The sequence below is a fragment of the Podarcis vaucheri genome (genome assembly GCF_965113315.1).
Source record: "Podarcis vaucheri genome assembly, chromosome: 3".
Taxonomy (NCBI): domain Eukaryota; kingdom Metazoa; phylum Chordata; class Lepidosauria; order Squamata; family Lacertidae; genus Podarcis; species Podarcis vaucheri.
The window spans coordinates 81,646,901-81,666,771 of record NC_138761.1 but is presented as its reverse complement, the minus strand read 5'-3'; the positions used below and the strand labels follow the sequence as shown (position 1 = coordinate 81,666,771).

The following is a 19,871-nucleotide window of genomic DNA, read 5'->3' as shown; positions in this document are numbered from 1 at the left end:
AGCTCACTAGCTCTGGGAGATTCCTCAGCTAGAGTAGGCTTAGGTGAGGGTCACATGCTTTGTCAAGCCCAGAAGTTGCAATCAACACACAAGGTATAAAAGGGAAGCAGAGCTGAGGTGCTGTGTCTGCTCAACTTTCCATGTGGATGGACCTTGGCTTGGATGTTTCAGGAGTTCTATGGAACTGCACTTTTGGGGACTGTATACCCCAGGGAGAACTTGCTGCCAGGTACGCCAGGGGTTCAGGGCACGGTGATTTCAGAGTATTCTGAATTAATTTCAATCTGAATATGTTAGGATAAGTAAATTGATAGCAGAAACAATATTATCCACATGCACAAAAATTGTAGAGGCTTCAGGTTTAGGGCCAAGTAGGAAATTACCATACCAATTCATTATTCTTTTAGGATGACAAATGCTGTGATCCTAAGTGCATTACTAAATGCACAGGGAATTACTTCCAGGAAAGCATGCATAGGGTATCATTGTATGCATAAAAAGCATTGTCTTAAATTCATTTTCTATAGCAGGAACATAGCAGCATACCCAAGTATGAAAACTGGACCACCCAAAGTCTCAATGAGCAAGTGAAGAGTACCCATTTTTCAACCTTCCATAGAAGATTACAAACATTATATGTCACTCACATAACATATCACCAAATTGGTTAGTTTCTGTGTTTTTTTAAAAAAAATGCTACCCCTTTTGCCTTTTGATTTGCATGCATTGTTCATTCAATAGCTCTTCTGTCAATGCTGGTAATTGTTGTACTAAGCCAGTAGCTTCAATTTGAGCTCATTATTGATCACACAGAAATTTATATGCATTCCTCTGCTCGCTTGCTCTAAAATTATCATTTCAACTCCAGCAGTGGCAGGCTAAGTATGACGCTTTTCAACACACTACAAAGATGCTTCAGTCTGACTAGAAAGCAAAACGAGCATGCTGCAACTCAGCTGGCTATGCTCATACATTTTACATTTTCTTGAGGCAAGCTTCAAAATGAATACTTAATTTATGCAGCTGCCATAAGATTCTTTTTATTTTATTTTATTTTGTTCTGCTCAGAACAGAAGAAACAGTGACCAAGTTTTGCAAGAGCTGAGTAGGCATTATTAGCACAGTTGTAGCAAACCGTATGCAGATTTCAGAAAGGAAAAATGGGCACTTGAAGTATTCCAGGATAAACCATTATGTTCTTTGAAATCCACTAATGGAAGCATGGTCTGTCTATATTGCTAACATAGGAAGTTCAATTATTTTAAAACATCTGTGCCAAATTAACAGTGTAACATATTATATTTACTCCCTAACACCACAGGGCATTCAACAAAATTGGTACAGCTATAGCTGATGAAAGGCTACGTTAATCAGAAGATGCATCATATGGGGTCACATAAAAGACAGAACCAGATATATAAATTCTGCATGCCAAGACATTATCATCAAATATTGAATTGGTATGAGGCAGTATTACTGAATCACTTTACACAAGCTGAAACATTCCCTTTCAGTGTTTCAGAGGGTATACAGAACTGGATTTTAGAAGTGAAACAATAAAACTGTTAGCTATATCCTAGTGGAAGACATTACAGTATTAAATACTTACAGGTAAACCTAAAGCATAGCAACGCTTCACTACTGCTATTCAAGAACATACACATTCATTTATTCGAGCTCATATCCTCCCTTTCTGGAGGCTCAACCATTAATATCCTTTATTATCAACCTTTAATAGAATCACAATACAGAATAACTTAGGAACCTACAATAACAATTCACATACATATACAAGTGGTAATTCACTTAAGGTTACACCATACCAAAAATCTGCACACACACAAAAACTACTTCCCATGTAGATTGCCAGATTATATCATATATCCATATACCAAAGATAAAGGTAAAGGGACCCCTAACCATTAGGTCCAGTCGTGGACGACTCTGGGGTTGCGGTGCTCATCTCACTTTACTGGCCAAGGGAGCTGACATACAGCTTCCAGGTCATGTGGCCAGCATGCCTAAGCTTCTGGTGAACCAGAGCAGCGCACGGAAACGCCGTTTACCTTTCCGCCGGAGCGGTACCTATTTCTCTATTTATACTTGACGTGCTTTCAAACTGCTAAACATATACCAAACAACCCATAAAAAGTAGCTCTACTTCGTTCAATATCTATTGCAGGAATGTATATGAAGGAATGATCACACACTATAGTTTGCTATCATATGAAAGCTATCATGCTCAGCAAATTTCCTATTACAGCGCCAAGTATCTGCAAGGTTCCTTCTCATATTATGTATCTGAACATACTTTTATCAAATACTGCCTGTAGCTAGTAAGCTACATTATTTTTTATAGACTATTATTACCTCTGAATACCAAGGCTTGATGAATATCCCCAAGACAAAGACAGGGACATGACCATGTTCATGTAAATATGAGCACTGAAGGGTCTCTGTCACTGGCCCAGTTCAAATGTCATAATAAACCATTGTTTTAAACAAACTATGGTATTATGTGAACCAACATGGCTGAAAAGTTTGCAGTGTTCCTCCCTGATTCCTGCTACTGTCATGGAACAGACAAAGCAAGCAAGAGCCTGGCTTATCATGTTGTCTGAACCTAGATTCATGGTTTGTTTCCTCCAAACAAACCACAAATAGCCAAGCATAAACATTTGCTACCACTTCTGGTTTGTTTGGAGGAAACAAACCATGAATGATGCTAGCTGTTTTGTCAGTGTGGCGGGGAGTAGTGCTTGTTCACATTAAACCACAGTGATGTGACCTGCAAACCAAGCCACTAGCAATAGACCCAATCCGGAATGCGATCGCCTAAACTAAGCTAATTTATCTTGGCTTGGAATAGGGCCCAAATTAACTCTTTCAAATTTGGACCCTTTCCAAATTCCATGTTGGGCTATGCTCTCAAATATGTCACTGGGAATATGACAATGCCCAAGGCTTGCTGCTTTCCTCAAAGTTTTTCATTACAGTGGTGCCTCGCAAGACGAATGCCTCGCAATACAAAAAACTCGCTAGACGAAAGTTTTTTCCGTTCGCGATTTGCCTCGCAAGACGAATTTCCCCTATGGGCTTGCTTCGCAAGACGAAAACGTCTCGCAACTTTTTTTCTTTGACTAAAAACAAATACATGTTTTGTTTATAAAGTTAATTTATTTTCCCTTAAATTTTTGAACTGCTCTTTACAGTATGTGTGACTTTAAAGAGCAGTTAATAAACTGTTGTTGTACCAAATTTGGCTTTGTTTGGACTTTTTTTGACCATAGGAACGCATTAATTGATTTTCAATGCATTCCTATGGGATTTCGTGCTTCGCAAGACGAAAAATTCGCTAGACGACAAAAATTGCGGAACGAATTAATTTCGTCTTGCGGGGCACCACTGTATTCCCATTGCTTCCAGATAAGAGTAACCGGTACTGTGGTTAGGCACTCATACAGCAACAGTATTTTAGGCAGCAAAATCGCTAGGAATTGTATTTTTCAAGGTATCTTCCAGGGTCTTTATGAAAGACACTGAAGACAATATTTCCTAGAGTCTTGGCACCCAGAATGCAGGTATCAAATGAAAGCTACAGCAGCAGCTGTCCTACTTGATAAGAAAGAGAAGGGGCTGGCAGTAGCTGTGGCAAGAACCAATGATATGAAGGCTGAACAAATCAGAAGCCAAGTCTGAACTCCGAAGAAATTTGGCTTAACTCATAATTATTGCAGAAGCTCCAAGAAGGGGAAGTTCATATAATGAACTCTGCTGCATAACTGAGAATGTCAAAACCAGAGATATCATCCAAAAAAGTTTCTTCTATATCAAGGCTGGGATCAAAGATCTACTTTAAATATGTTTAACGACATGTGTGCATGCAGAGCCAAATTTTTGAATAGTGCTCTTTAGACAGCAAACCCCCCTCCCTTCCCAACTGCCATTATCACTGTAGCTGCTTTTGAAAATCAACTACATTTTTCAAAATCAGTTTGCCACCCTAGATGGGGGAGGGCTGCCATTCAAAAATACCAAGCCGAAGGTTCATTGAGCGTGTGGAAATAGTTGTATAGTTCTTAAGCTCCCAGCTGAAGTATGCAACAATTTTACCCCAGACCGTATCCATTTCTGAATGTGCATATGCTGCATTTTTATATATGGGCCACCACTATAAGAATATCCCCTGTGATTTGTCTTTGGGTGAAAAAGCACTACCTGCTCTGTTTTCACACAGAGGTTGTTCACAAAAGGTCACATGTGCATTTCTTTGTCTGGATAAACCCAGACCTTTGGGTTTTGTGATTAAGGCTGTAATTTTATTCACAGCTTTATTGAACTTCACTTCTGAGTCAACATACACAGGATTGCACTGCAAGTTTCCCACAAGGCTCTCTAGCGGCAAGTTAAGAAGCAGTGTATAGTCATCCCTCCACACCTCAACCTGTCTCTCCTGCCTACAATTGCATATGAATGCATACCTTCCAGAAGTTAATTAGGTCTGGAGTTTACCTCAGCTATTGCTTGAACCTCTACAGTATTTGCTCATCAAGAGATCTCTTAACTCTCTTGAAAACATCAATCATCTTTATAACATCGCTGTAGGCATTACCTGTACAGCTTGAGAAAATGAAGCATGTCACAGAACAAGTTATCTGCAGAACTGGGAATACCAACGTACAATCCCTACTCTTATTCCCACGCTTGTAAAGCAGGGAGTTGAAAAAGAAACACAAAACAAAATGCCATCCCTTTTACACTAAGAATTCGATGTCAAGCATCCAATATTTTCAACGACATATCTCAATTTGGGCTGAAGTGTGAGGAAGTATTCTACAACAGGACAGAACTGGCACCGTCTTACAATTCTGACATTCATTAAAAAAATAATTGGAGTATTATTTACTGTATACAGGCTAAAATGTATTAGCATTTTGTTTTATTAGCTATGTTTCCTTAAAATCTATTCATTGCCATATCCAAAAAGCTACAATGCTGACATAAACATCTAAGGTACATCTCTATAATATTTTTTTTGGGGGGGGGGTATATTTGATGTGTGTTGAACTTACATAAGCTTCAAATAGGTAATAACAATTGTTACTCAATAAAAAAAAAGACACGAGTGAATCTTAATGAGTGAAGCAGGCTTAGCCATTTATAAAGCACAATACTGTATAAAGGTAAGGCATGGAAAACCTTCATCTTGTGGGCCTAATCACGCTTCCCCATTTGGCTCATGAGACCATTTTGATCACATCATGCTCATCTGCTCCATGCCCAACACCATATGAGAGACCTGGCTCAGCTGAAGTGGTGTAGTGTTTGGCGTGCCTACAAAGGCCTGTGCAAAGTGCTATGCACAAGTGTGTAGCAAGATGTGACAATCAGCTGACTCGGGGGTCTTCACAGCATCCAACATAAGCTGATGATTTGTGCTTTACAGGTTGAGTCTTTGACGGCAATATTTGATTTCAAACCATGAGGACAAAAAGATGGGGGGGCTTATCGAACATCATTGTGGCCCTGCCCACCTGACCATGGAGTGGGATGGGAGAAATACTGATCTGAAACACCAGTCAGATCCAGTTCCCCATCCCTGCTGTAGGTCAAGTCATGCCTATATTTGCTGGGGTTGTGGTGCAATACTAAAATATGACTTTAACACAGGCATAGGCAAAGTCGGCCCTCCAGATGTTTTGGGACTACAATTCCTATCATCCCTAACCATTGGTCCTGTTAGCTAGGGATGATGAGAGTTGTAGTCCCTTCAGATAAGGGCCGAGTTTGCCTATGCCTGCTTTAACACTTATCACACTTCGGCTCACATGTTCTCGCTCTGTGGTATGGATATAGGGAGAGGATTAGAACCACTTTTTATTAAATTAATTTGTATTTACTTTTACGCTATGGTTTTAGAACAAGCCAGGATAATACTCAATAGCATGATCATGGCTTATTTGAAAAAAACAGTTTACTCAAACCAAAATCCCCCTAAATCCATATGTAAATAACTCTGGTTAGTTTAAAATGTGGAAGTGGAAGCTGAAGCTTCCAATTGCCTTTTTGCAGCTAGATCAAAGGAAGACAGGGGAGAAGGGTTCATGTGAGCCCAATACCCAGCCGACTCATGCTCATAACGCTATGAACTGGCATAGTGAAAGACACAGATTGGCAAATAGTCCAACCTAGCATAGGAAGTCATATTAAAAGAGTGCTAAATTATTTCTACTGCCAAAGGATAATAATAATAATAATAATAATAAATTTTATTTATATCCCGCCCTCCCCAGCCGAAGCCGGGCTCAGGGCGGCTAACAACAATAAAACAGTACAAAGGTACAACATAAACAACATTCTAAAATCATTCATTATAAAAATTAATTAATTCAAGCCACTAGCAACCATTGGGCCAGAGCTCTGCGAAGATTGCCGAGGGAGGGAGTCAGGCTGTGCCCTGGCCAAAGGCCTGGTGGAACAGCTCTGTCTTGCAGGCCCTGCGGAAGGATGTCAAGTCCCGCAGGGCCCTGGTCTCTTGTGACAGAGTGTTCCACCAGATCGGAGCCACAGCCGAAAAAGCCCTGGCTCTAGTTGAGGCCAGCCTAACTTCTCTGTGGCCTGGGACCTTCAAGATGTTTTTATTTGAAGACCGTAGGTTTCTCTGTGGGGCATACCAGGATAACATTTATTAGCATTTTATTCTAAGAAAATATGATTTTAGTAGAGGCAATACATAGTCGTGTGCTGCCTAATCCTGTTCGTGCTTATTCAGAAGAAAGCCCCATTGAGATCAATGAAAATTTTACTCTATGTGCTTTTGAATGTAGGCCAAGACTGCACTTCTGTTCACACCTACAAGGGAGTAAGTGCACTGATCAGCACTGGACTTGTTTTTAGTGAATATACAATGGATCGGTCTGTAATGGTCCTAATCCCTAAATACGAGCATTTTCCTATGTAATTCTAGGGAGAAATTGTACCAAATAGAGGACACGTATGTACCTAGCACAACATATTGTGTGTGTTGTATATATGTAGTATAGCATAGTGATTGAGTGGCTGAGCCACAAATAAGAAATTCCTGGTTTGAAATTTGCCTCTGCTTTCATTAAGTCATGTGCCAATCTGTCCCAGGCATTGCCTTCTCTGACTGATAAGTTCTCCAGGATCTCAAACAGAGATGGGTCTGTCATGTCACCTATTTTCCTTTTAACTAGAGATGGCAAAAAATTCAACTAGAGACTATTTGCACATAAAGATGTTCTCTGTCACTAAACTATGGCCCCTCCATGTAAGAAGGTGTCAAAGTTACTCAAAATGTGCCAGTGCCTCAGTAATGAAAAGCCCAATGATCTCACAATAAGCGTTTTAAAAAAGACGCCTGGTGATTTACAAAAATAGCCTGTTCCACAAAAGGAGAGGCATGATTTCACACTTAGCTTACTTCATGACAGCCAAAGTCTTTACAGTTAAGAGGCCTGGTCTGTATGTTACATTTTAATGATCTGGGAAAATAATTATCGGCGTTAACATCTCTCTCCAACTTTATACAGAATAGAGAGAGAGAGATGAAAAATGTGGTCTTTCATTTGGCATTATCTTATTTTGGGAACCCACTAGGCAAGTGAGATATTTTGTTGGGAAGTAATTATCCTTTGCTGTGCAACTCAACAGATTAAATTGATATAGAAACCACTCTTTAAAAAAACTATGGCACAATCTTTTGTGTTACAATAATGCATCCTCCAACGTTTGTCACAAATAATTTAAAGGAGAGTTTTGCTTGCCACAAGGCACTTCCAGTAATTAAATGATTTGGCAGCCTGACGCTATAAATGAAGCAATCATTTTTGATGTCCTAAGTATGCACATTTACACACAGTGACCCAAGTACATGGGACAAATGCATGCTCTGGGAGGAAACAGAACATAAATTTCTCTTCAAAGCAATCAACAGAATAATACTAGACACTGCCTTTGAATACACAGGAACTTCCAATGTAGTATTGACTCCTAAAGTGTTCATTTCATTGCAATGCACCACAAAGTTATTCCTATTATGCTCCAAAGAAGGAAAGGGAGGGAGAAGGGGAGGCAAGAAAGGAATTGAGGTGCTGACCAGATTGACATCCCCAATCCATATTGACTTATGAATAGGAAGCCCCAATGGGAGGATGAGGGCAGAAGCAGCGGGTATAATGCGAGCAGCTTTGCATGCCTTGCCCATGCTGGATGGCTTTAATAAGGATCTGGCAGGAAGCATTTAGCCACCCAGATTGAACAAACAAAACAAGCTCACAAAAAGAAACCCATCTCCTTTCTGCCCGCTCACTATTCAGCACCACCTGAAGCAACCAGCAGCAGCAGCAACAACAACACAACCTCTTCCTTTCTTAGAACTTGTCTCAAGGCATTCCCAGGTTCTGCACAAGCTTTTCCCAACCCCAGTTGAGAACCATCAAGTCGCTGTTGCAACACAGGAAAACTGGAATGCACCGGAGACACATTTGGGGGAAGGGGATAATTCATAAAAGTAGATGTGCAAGGCCAGGGAATATTTGCCTGCCAACTCCCCCTTCCCTCTTTCCCAGCTTGTTAAAAAGGCCTCGCAATCTGACAGCTGCTCGCATGAAAAACAAGAGTCGCTCTCTCTCCACTCCACCCCTCCCCTTCCCCGCTTTCCGACTTACTATCCTGAGCTCCTCCTCCTGCGGCTTGCTCAAAACACCCATCCCCGGGCATGCACAGGGCAGTCACCACTTTTCTCCTGGCGCGCTGGGACGGAAGCTTTAATGAAATTAAAAAATGCCCACTGTATAAGGCAGGCCTAACCCTCTCCACGCCACACACATACCCCTCCCTCCGCTTCGCTCCTCCCCAGCCACCTATAAAAGCCACCCTTGCGCGGGACTCCCGACAGAGCCAAAGCAGTGCCGGTCACAATTTACATTCACACACACACACACACAGAAACAGATCTTCTCGGAGCGCAACACACGGCCGTCCGCCTCCTCACAACAGGTCTGGCTTCGCTTCGGGTACACTTCCCGCGCTGCAACGTCTCGACTTTCTGAAGCCTCCGGATCAACGAGGCTGGTCTCCCGCCAGAATACAAAGGCGCAAAGGCAGAGAAATAAAGCGCAGGCACATTCTCCCTCCCGCCGCGAGGAAAGCAGCCCTTTCCCCCCAGATAACCCGCGGCGCCAAACTTCGCCCTCCTCCCATCCCGAGAAGAAAAAGAGAGAGATCGAGACTCACCTTCTCATCCACGCAACTTTCGACAAGCGACCGGTCCTTTCCCTGCCAACGTCGGGAAGGGGGCGAAATATATCTATCTAGATATGTCTTTTTAAAAAAAGCAAAACAAACTGGATCTCGCTGAGGGCTCTCGCGGTGGCCGCTGAGGTGGTCTGTAGAAAAATGTGCGCCTCAAAGAAGGCGCCGGTCACAAACCGACTTGCTCTCCGATCAAAAAATAAAATGCAATGGAAACAACAACAGCCAGCTGCCTCGCGAAGCGAAGTCTTGCACAGGAGGAGTTTTAGATATGCCTATGTACACGCGCATATAGGCATGCATATACATAGACATAAAAGGAGGGGGGGGACAGAAATGGATATAGACATATAAAAGGGAGGGGGCGGGGAAGTGGAAGAGGGTGGTGGTGGTGGAGGAAGAAGAGGCTGCAACGGCGAAAAGGGATGTGGGGGGAGGCAGAGAGAGAGAGGTGGCAGGGGGAGCCACGCAGGGCTTGCTCTGCCGCTGCAGCGCTCGGGGGCTTCTGTGCACAAGGCGAAGGCGGAGGCGGCGGCAGCTCCGCGCTTCTTCGCAGCCCGGCGGCGTCGTATTGTTGCTGCTGCGGCTGCGGCTGCTGCCCCCGTCCTGTTGGTTCCACTGACTCTCCCGGTGGCTCGCGCTCTTCCCAATGGAACGCCGCCTACTCCCCTCAATCGCTACATTGTTGACATTCGCAGGCTGACATCATCCTCCTCCCACCGCCGCCGCCGCCGCCGCCGCCACTACCAACTACCACACACACTCACATACATGCATGCATGCATACAAGGCATAGAATCCACCCCGCCTTCCCCCCCGCCATTCACAATAACGCCGCGCAAATCGCGTAGCGCACGCTCCTAAGGCGGCGCGGGCCCGCACGCGCACAACCGGGCGTAAACCCGCTCTGCGAATAGGAGCTCCTGCGCTGGCATTCTCTCCCAGGGCTCCTGCCCGCATGCGCACAGCGGCCTCAGTGATTCCAAGCGCTGCTCCTTTGCTCCTAACTTTTCTCTCCCTCCTCCTTTTCTGTTCGCGCAGCTATCGAAAGGCACACTGGGAATTGTAGTCCTCCTTTTCCCTCCCTCCCTCTCCTGCCTCACTTTTGCGTTTGTGGAAGAGCAAGGGAAGGGGAACTCGTTTGTAACGCAGCCCCAGCGGGACAATAAAGCAGCCACAGCCGCTGTGTGTGTGTGTAGCCGAAAGGGGCATGAGGTCATTGTTTCTGTGCTGAACGACTGGCGAGGACTTGGTTCCTGAGAGATGCATTAGGCGAATTCTGAATACCACCTCCTTCTCCATCATAAACTGAAACGTGTTTAATAAAAACGTGGCAAGCGCGAAGCCCTAACATAATAAAGTGGTAATCACCAATATGTGCTAAACGAAGTGCTTTCGTGGAATAATAAATGGGCTTAGATTATGGGCCAAGACAACACAAGCATCAATGGGCGATAAATCGATAGGTGTTTTAATTTTTTTAAAGCTGCATTGTAAAAAGAGCTCTCTCTCTCTCTCTCTCTGTGTGTGTGTGTGTGTATTTGTGTGTGTGTAACATTAAATAGCTTTTATATTGTAAACCACCCTGTGATCTTGGGATGAAGGGAAGTATATAAACTTAATAAAAAATAAAATAAACAAGTAAATTGGTATAAATAATATACTGCATTGATAACAGGAGGAACATACATCTGCTGCCTCTGGAGCTGTGGTGGCATCAGAGAGCAGTGTTTCCCAACCACTGTTCCGCGGCACACTAGTGTGCCGCGAGATGTTGCCTGGTGTGCCGCGGGGGGAAATAAAAAATTCGAAAGATTTTTTTTTAAAGTCAAATTTTCGATTGGGGCGCCGTCACTAGATGACCCCTGGGGTTCCCTCCCTCCCTCCCGCTCTGCGCCTCCCTCCTCCTCCTCCTCCGGGGAGGCCCTTCCTGGCTCTCGGCCAAGGCTTGGCGGCTGCCACTCACTCACTCGCTCGCCCACCCGTCCCCCCATTCCTGCACCCGGCCTCTCCCCCTCCGTCCCCGGCGCGGGGGCTGCCGGGATCCGTAGTCCCCTCGCCCTTGGGCTCCGCGCCCGCGCGGGGTGTGCGAACTACGTTTCCCAGCGTGGCCTGGCGGGCCGGGCGTTTTGTTTGAAGCGCTCTTCTCCCGGCCATGGAATGAGCGCGGCGGCGGCGGCCGGGCGGGCAGGGGCTCTTCCGCGCAGACCCCGCACAGCCTGCCTGCACCCCCGCGGAGATCGGGCGGCAGGATGGAGCCCGGGGATCCCCGCGGAGGCGGAGCGGCGAAGGCTGCCCCCCAGGTAGGGCTGCGTCGGGGTTTTTTTATTTTTGCAATGCTGCATCCGCGCCGGAGGGGACGCATCGGACCGTGGGGAGACCCCTTGGCGGGCGTGCAAGGCAATGCATGCGTGCAGGCGTTGCATGGAGTGCAGTGCAGTGCAATGGCAACGCGGCGCCCTGCATGCATGCATGCAACTTCCACCGGCGCTCCGGACTTGGCAGGTGAGGGGGGTCCCCAGTGGGCGGCAGAGAGAGCCGGGAGGGCGAAGGGGAGCCGGGGGGGGAGCAGCGCTGCTCCCCGAGCCGAGCCCAGGGGGAAACTTCGGCGTCGTTGCGCCGGGTTTTGGAAGCGGAGGCTGGCGGGGGCCCCTCACCTGCAAAACCTGGTCGCCTCTCATATATTTCGTGCATTGCATTCATCGCCCGCTTTCTCCTCCAAGGAGCTCCCGGGGGCGCGCGTGGTTCTCCCCGTGTTATCCTCGCAACAACAGCCCTGCGAGGTGGGTCAGGCGAGTGGCCCAAGGGAGCACCCAGGGATTGTCCTGGCCAGGTGGGGTGATTTGAACCCTGCTCTCTGCCTGGTCTTCGTCCTCATTTAGCCCCCACATGTGCATGACTGTGCATGACTGAGGTTTCCCCCCCTCGTCTTGGCTATGGTGTGAGTCTGTGCTGTTAATTAATGGGGTTCTGCCTTCGGAGAAGATGAGCCAGCCCTCAAGGAGGTGATTATGTAATTTGCTAGCAATTCATGTCCCTCCCAGCGTGACGCTGCGCGCTGACGTCACGGGGCTGTAATGGTGGTGTGCCTCGAGATTTTTTTCATGAAACAAGTGTGCCTTTGCCCAAAAAAGGTTGGGAAACACTGTCAGAGAGAGAGATCAGGTTCTAACAGCTACAGCCCCCACACCTTACATGGTGGTCGCTGGGGCAGTAAATTGTTTAACTTAGTATTGGCTTGATTTTATTTTTGCAAGCCTTTCCATTGTCCTGGCTTTATACCTCAACTTTCCCTCCTTTTAAAAAAACAAAATAAAACAAAAAGCCCAGGTATTTTACATCCTGCACTGTGTGATGACATAGTACCTGCCATCCTCCTTTTCCACATTTTGCCATAATTGCAAGGGCTTTTGCCAAAGTTTTCCAGGTATGACACAAAGGCACCCCAGGGCAGCCTCTACAACCCAGCACCATAATGCAAAGCCTTCTGGGCAGCTTACAAGTAGAATAAGGGAGGGAGGAATGAAAAGAATAAGACCAAAAGGCTATAACTATTCAAAGTTCAAAAGCATGTAAGATCAGAAGTGACCCATGCACCGCAGAAGGAATGCCTCCCTGCAGCTGTTAAATTAGCTGACCATAGTTTGCTACCCAGATAGCAACACCAATTGCCGCTGTCTTGAATAGGTCGTTTCTTATGTTGTATGTGTGTAAGCTTTACATAGAAAGGTAACAAACACATATAGTGGTATCTCGGGTTAAATACAAAATTCGTTCTGGAGGTCCGTCCTTAACCTGAAACTGTTCTTAACCTGAAGCACCACTTTAGCTAATGGGGCCTTCTGCTGCTGCCGCGCCACTGGAGCATGATTTCTGTTCTCAACCTGAAGCAAAGTTCTTAACCCGAGGTACTACTTCTGGGTTAGCGGAGTCTGTAACCTGAAGCATATGTAACCTGAAGCATATGTAACCCGAGGTACCACTGTATTGGCCAGTGGACTTCCTACATTTCATGACCTACACCTTTTCTTTTCTTTTCTCTTTTTCATTTCATCTCTAGGTGTATGTATATCTGTATGCGTTTGTGTGTACACCACACATATATATAAGAGATACATGCATATATCTGTCTGCCAACTTGAGGATAATACTCCATGTGTTTGATGAACCCTAATCTATATACATTTAAGCACATCATCCCTCTTAGTCTTTACAATGTTGCAATATTGTATTTGCTGCTACACACTAATTACACTATCCCTCTGTGATTCAATGAGAGAGAGCACTCATTCATGCTTGATTCATTGATCTGTTGATTTCTCACTTATCTCTTTAATGTTCCTTGAACTTTCTTTCAAGATATTGCAATATTGGCGTATGAATCTCACCCTAGCCAAACAAAGCAATAAATATATGAAATGAAGATAGTCATCACTAATTGTGCTCATTATCGCAACATACTGTGAAATGCAGGAAAGTAACTCTCCAACACCTCTTAATGGAGAGTGGATGTGGGATTTATTGATAGCAAGCAGAAAACAACCTCATAATGCACACATTAAAAAGCAGCATTGAGCCAGGAAAACGAATTTGAACCCTGAGTAACTGATGGAACAGGGAGCAGCCTTGTTGTTTTGACATTTTTTCCCCTGTGGGTTGTATTTAAATGTTTATTTCATAAATCAAACATTCCCAAATGCATTATCTCACCTATCAAAGTTGATCAGACCTACATGTGCATAACTTAATTTGGACCATGCTTCATATTTCTGAGGATAAAAACAGAAGAAGAACCTGCTAGATCTGGCTCCAAGTCCATCAAGTGCACCAAAGTCTAGCCTTATAAAGTGATCCAAGTGCCAGTGAGTTTTACAGTTTCCCAATGTGCAGCATGAAGAAGTACTTTACCTGCCCTGAATCTTCAAATATTCAGCTTCGTTAGGTGACCCCAGATTCTAATATTCTGAGAGATGAAGAAAACTCTCTTTATTAAATTCCTTTATCTATCCACTTTCTCCAAACTATGCATAATTTTACACAGCTCTATCATGTTTCCCCTTCCCTTGTACTCCCAACTAAAAAGCTGCAAATGTTGGAACCTTTTTTAATAGGATAGTCACTCCAGCCCCTTGATCATTTGGTTGCTTAATACTGAACCTATTTCAACCATACAATACCCTTTATGAGGTGCAGCAGCCAGAACCAAACACTGTATTCCAAACATGGTTGCACAATAGATTTGAATAATGGCATAAAGATATTGGCAGTTTTATTTTAAGTGCCTTCCCTAATTATCCCTAGTATAAAATTTGCTTTACTCATAGCTGATTTTCATTGATCTATTCATTACAATTCATGACCTTTTTCCTGGTCAGTCCCTGCCTGTTCAGTCCCTATTAGTGTTTATGTGAAATTAGGATTTTTGGCTCCGAAGTGCATCACTTTACACTTGCTCACGTTGCATTGCATTTGCCATTTTAATGACCATTCACTCAGTTTCAAGAAATTGTTTCGGAAACCCTCACAACTGCCTTTTCTTCTTACCATTTTAAGATGGATTTTAAGACTGAATGTTTGCAGTGGTGTGTACAGGTAAAAATGTGCTAGAAAAGATTTCAGATTTGTTCAGATTTAGGACTGTAACAGCTTCAAACCAAGACATCTAAAAAGGAAGAATTTTCAGTTTGCTAACATCAAGCAAAATTGAACGGGTGTTAGGCACCTGCAGGGGATTTTATATCTTTAAAAAAAATGTTTCCATTCAGATTTTAATTCAGCACCACCTTTGTATTCTGCTTTGTTCTTCCCACACTTTGACAGGAGAGCAGACAATTTGCTGAGCTTATTGTTGCTTTAGCATGAGGAGGGATTCTTGTTGTTCTAGTGATGAGTCATGCAGGATATAGCAGATGGCATAAAAAGTGAAGCCACAAAGATATGAAAATACTAATGAGGTTGAGGAAGAAGATTGGTGTAATGAGGCTGAGTGAGTGAAAGCCAATAGAAATGATGTAGGTCAGTGGAAAGAGGAAATCCAGCAGGCACAGCACGGCTGGGCTTGAATTTGCAAGATTAGAGAGAGAAGAAACACAATGGATGGAGGAGGGAGAAAGAAGAAAGAATGATTGTCTAAGCATAACCAGAAGAAGTTGTGAGACAACAAACTAGTGAAGCCAAAGGGCAATCTTGGGTTTGCAGAGCTGGAAAAATCCTCATGGACCTGAGCCGCTTGCAGTATAAGAAATGGCATCACACACAAAAAAGAATTAATTAATAGAATACAAATCCCACTGTTTCTTAAATCTGCATACCTCCAAAGAATATATAAGGATTTACTGTAACTTGCATTCTGCAATTCCAGTAAGCAATAAACAAATTCCAGTTTTCAATTAACCTATTACCTCGGTGCCTACCTCCCCTAACTTTAATTAAGGATTTTAAGTAAACATTGTACCTTGAACTGAATGAAAATGAAAGGACTTTATAAAAGACAGGTCTTTGTTATTTGTTTGTTTATTTATTCAGAAAATGAGAGGTTTTGATATCGTAGGAATATATATATATATATTTGCTTTCGTAGATTTTCACGGGTATAGGAATGCAGGTTTTGGTGTCTTCGGGTGTCTTCCCGTGTAAGAGTCGGGGTGTCTGTGCGACGTTTCGACGAGGTCTCACTCGTCATCTTCAGGCTGGTGCTTTCGGCTTCTTGTTACTGGAACTGAGCAGAGTCTGGTGTTTGAGTTCCTATAAATACTGTTGAGGGGTGTGGTGTATAGCCTCCAACGTTCTGGGTAGAGAGGAAGTTCCTAGATTAGTGTGCCTTTTCTTCTTTTGTTCCTTAATTACTTGAGGGATATCTTGGGTGATTTCATGAGTGATATTCTGAATATCACTGGGTGGGTCATTAATTACTTGAGGGATATCTTGGGTGATTTCATGAGTGATATTCTGAATATCACTGGGTGGGTCATTAAGTGTAGATTAGTTGCTAAAGCTCTCGTGTCTTGACCTCTTGAGCTTGTGAAGAGTTTTTCTGAGAAGATGGCTGTGCTGCATTTAGTTGTGCTCTGGCTTGGCTTCGTGTATAGGGGCGAGCTATGGTTTTGTGCCTTGTGCCAGCCAGATCTGTGTAGGGATTGCAGGGGGGTGCAGCATCCGGAGGTGCCACTATAGTTTGGTTGCTGGATGGAGTCTGTAATATGTCTGTGGAGAGGGTCTGGGTTTGGGTCTGGTGTGGTTGATTGGTGACGGCGTTCTGTGTGTCTCTGGTTCTGGTGTCGGTTTTTGTGGGGAGGGCTAATTTCCAGATGTCTGGCAGGCGGGACGTGTCGTCACGCTTGTTCATGTTGTGAGGGTGTTTCTCTATCTCGATGGCTTCCATGATTATTCTCTTGTGGTGATGTTCCATGTTAAAGAGCAATTTGGAATCTGCAAAATTAATTTCGTGTCCTGTTTCTTTCATGTGTTGGAAAAGAGAGGAAGTTTTTTCTTCTTTTTTGACGGCATTCTTGTGTTCTGCGATACGTGCATTTATTCGTCTGTTTGTTTGTCCAATGTACGTGGCTGGGCAGACTTTGCAGGGTATTTCATAGACCCCTTGGTTTTCCAGCTGGATTTTGTCTTTTGGGTTTCTGAGGATATTGGCTATTTTTTGGTTGGTGCAGAAGGCTGTTTTGATATTGTGTTTATGGAGGATTTTGCTGATTTTGTCTGTAGTGCCCTTGATATAAGGAAGGAGGGCCATGCCATTGTTTTCTTCTGTGTCTTGGTTTTTGGGGGGTGTTTCTTTTTGGATTAGCTTCGTAACCCTGTTTTTCTGGTATCCATTGGCGATTAACACATTTGAGAGATTCTGTAACTCAGTTGTCAAGTGGTCTTTGTCAGCCAGGCGTTTGGTTCTGGAGATGAGAGTCTTGGCTACGGAGTTTATTTGTGCAGGGTGGTGGTGTGATTGTGCATGTAAGTAACGGTTGGTGTGTGTTTTTTTCCGGTAGATAGTGTGTCCTAGGGAGCCATCAGGTTTTTTGTAGATTAGGACGTCAAGAAAGGGGAGTTGGTTGTTGTCTTCTATTTCCATAGTGAATTGTATTTGACCTGACCAACCACTGCCTAACCAACACGTACTTCATCCACAATGGACAAAGATACAAACAGATAGAAGGAGCACCCATGGGATCACCCCTCTCACCGGTCATCGCAAATCTGTACATGGAACACTTTGAAACCAATGCTTTAGACAAGTCAGAACACAAACCCAAACTTTGGCTCAGATATGTTGACGACACCTTTGTTATTTGGCCACACGGGAAAGAAAAACTAGATAGCTTCCTCACACATCTCAACAGCCTACACCCCAAAATACAATTCACTATGGAAATAGAAGACAACAACCAAGTCATTAAAGTAAATGAGTGCTATCCGGAATCATTTATTGGAAATGAGTTTCATAAATAATAACATATGCATAGTTGACATATCACTTAAGAGGTATAACTTGTTGGAATTTTGTTTTTGACTTATTTTAATTGATATGGTAATTAGCACACATGGTATCCTACAGCAGGGGTGGGTAGATGGTAGATTTGGCTCTACTAAAGGATCTCTGGGTAATTTGCAGCTGATCAGCAAGTATTTCTGGCTCTCAATTCTTTAATAATAGCAACAACAAAGCAACTTACAATATTTTCATCTGAATTAGGCTGCTGAAATTAAGAAATTAATGCTGCTGAAATTAAGTGGAAGGGCTGCAAGCTCAGCTCAGCTCAGGCTCTGTAAACAAATTCCTAGGCTCAGAATGTGCTCAGAAACACCCTATTATTTAATTATAACTATATATCTTTTGCATCTGGCACTGATTGGTAGCTCTTGGGGTTCCAAGAGCAAAAGAAGTCAATCTGACAAGCCAGATGTCTGCTCATACCTGCCCTACAGTGTTCCTAAAATACATATAAAGCACATTTTACAACTCTGCAACCTGTGCAAGTCATTTGTCTGCAAGGAAGAGTTTAAACCAGAGAATATAAATTGGAAGCTTGCTTATTCTGTTCTTTAATTCTTTACCATGCAAAACAGATTGCAAATGCAGAAGTTCGGGTTAAAGGTTTCAGCTGCCTCTATTGACAACCTATTTCCTACCGTGTAACTAAGTGATAGTGCACACACTTTGAATGCAAAATTCCTAGGTTCAAACCTTGGCATCACCTGTTAAAGTTGGGAAAGATTCCTGTCTGAAATTCTGAAGAGCTGTGCCAGTCAGCAGGCAACACTGAGCTAGATGAATCCACCTTCTGATTTGTTACTAGGCAGCTTCCTCTGTCCCTATGCTTATGTGTTTATCCTATATGTAAACTGTTCCTTCTGTTTGTTAATAAGTGGTCTAGACTCTAGAGTCTTTCTCATCTAGGCAAATAAAGATCTAAAATGTATAAAGCTGGGTGGCAGTGGACTGCATCTACCAGCAGCGTCAGAATTTGTAATTAAATGACCAGAATCTGAAAAACATCTTCTATAAACCTAGAAATGCCTCTCTCCTCTGTGGATCAGCAGCAGCAGTCTCTTCATAAACCACTTTTGAAATTTAGGGAATGAAATATGATATAGCTTGTAGGATAGCTGCATCATCATCAACAACAACAACAACATTGTCATCAACATCACTATTTGGCTTATTTGTAAGCCAAAAATTCTACTGAGCTAGTGCTAACTCATTGCATAAAGTGAAGCAGCTCTTGGAGTCCCAACCAATTTTCTTGTGGCGCAAATGCCACAAATAAGATGGGGAAAATATAACTGGGGGAAAGTTTGATGTGGGAAACAATCCTAAAAAAACCACAATTTCTCTGATGTAATTTTTCATCACATTTAAAGTTGGATTTTGTATTTCCCGAAGGTCTCTTAATTTCACTTATTACAGTCAACATAGGCAAAGAGACTGTCTGCTACATTACAATGCTCCATTGAGTAATGGACTTATTAAATACAAAAGATTTCAAATGCATGTCTTCCTTCCTTCCTTCCTTTGCAAAATAAGTTTTAAGGGACAACATCCTTAGTTGAAAATGTGAAATGTGTGTTGGGTATTTGCTCTGTGGCATTAAAAAAACAAAACCTGATTACAAAGAACAGTTAGCATATCATCATTATGCAGCAAAATGCTATTTGGCTCCAAAGTCTGTAAAGTACATCCCACTCCCAACTTGCCTGTGTATATGTGTGTATGTGTGTGTAAATCTGATGCAGCATTGTTCTAAATATAGTTCTGAGCGGCCCACTGCACTCTTTGCAGAGCTAGGTTTTGACATTCTATTCAGCCTGATAGAAAAAGAAAAGAAAAGAAAAGAAAAGAAAGACTTTATTGTGAAGGAAAACATACCCTCCAAAACGGTCAACATAGCACATGGGTAGGATAGTTGAATGGAATATTTTGTCAAAGAAGGCCAATATCTTTTAATTTAATCTTTAAAGATCAATGTTCAAAGTGATACTATCTAACCATAGAAATGCACTCCAGTCACACTCATCCATTATATTATGGAAGTCAAGATATCCTTCCCTAAAAGGCTTGATTTCTGAGCACTGTTTTCATTGCTGGCTCA

General features: G+C 43.2%; 1 protein-coding gene across 4 annotated transcripts in view; it reads right to left on the bottom strand.

Moving 5' to 3' along the window:
* BACH2 (BTB domain and CNC homolog 2) overlaps positions 1–19,871 on the bottom strand; it is a 234,676-nt gene that overhangs the window by 157,937 nt on the left and 56,868 nt on the right. Inside the window, exon 1 of one of the 4 annotated variants that reach the window (XM_082216842.1) lies at positions 9,259–10,105. The exons of 2 other annotated variants lie outside the window; for them this stretch is intronic. The gene's annotated coding sequence lies outside the window, so the exon portion shown is untranslated. Of the gene's footprint in view, positions 1–8,690; positions 8,780–9,258; positions 10,106–19,871 lie in introns of those variants that run through there. One more of the 4 variants, XM_082216846.1, reaches the window with a different exon arrangement.